This window comes from Eimeria tenella, genomic scaffold, assembly GCF_000499545.2.
Source record: "Eimeria tenella Houghton genomic scaffold, Eth_scaff61, whole genome shotgun sequence".
Taxonomy (NCBI): Eukaryota; Apicomplexa; class Conoidasida; order Eucoccidiorida; family Eimeriidae; genus Eimeria; species Eimeria tenella.
Genome location: NW_013543425.1, coordinates 69,566 through 70,146, shown reverse-complemented (window position 1 = coordinate 70,146; position 581 = coordinate 69,566). Strand labels below are relative to the sequence as shown.

The following is a 581-nucleotide window of genomic DNA, read 5'->3' as shown; positions in this document are numbered from 1 at the left end:
CACGGAATGCAAATCAGAGTTTAGGGTTTAGGGGTTAGGGGTTAGGGGTTTGCAAACCCTTGACTGAAAAGAAGTGCGCGTTGCAGGTCTTCGCGAGGGCGCGGGCCAAAAGGGTTTTGCCGCAGCCGGGAGGCCCAAACATCAGAATGCCGCTGGGGCGGCGCAGGCCTGACAAACCCTAAACCCTAAACCCTAAACCCTAGCCTCACCGACTTGCTTGTAGAGCTGCGGAAAGAGCACGGGGAAGATAATTCTTTCTTCAATTTGCTGCTTCGCCTTCTTAAGGCCCCCCACATCTCTCCAACTTGTCTTTAATTTCGTTTTGCTGAGGCTGCCAGTTTCTTTTTCCAAAGTTAGCTGCAGCGCCTGCTGCGACTGCAGCAAGTCTGCTGCTTCCACGCAGATCCCGCCGCCAACCCTAGCCTCACCGACTTGCTTGTAGAGCTGCGGAAAGAGCACGGGGAAGATAATTCTTTCTTCAATTTGCTGCTTCGCCTTCTTAAGGCCCCCCACATCTCTCCAACTTGTCTTTAATTTCGTTTTGCTGAGGTTGCCAGTTTCTTTTTCCAAAGTTAGCTGCA

General features: G+C 52.0%; 1 protein-coding gene across 1 annotated transcript in view; it reads left to right on the top strand.

Moving 5' to 3' along the window:
* Positions 1-581, top strand: part of ETH_00018480 (DnaK family protein, putative) — a gene marked incomplete at both ends in the record, with an annotated part of 3,962 nt that overhangs the window by 1,084 nt on the left and 2,297 nt on the right. The window lies entirely within an intron of this gene.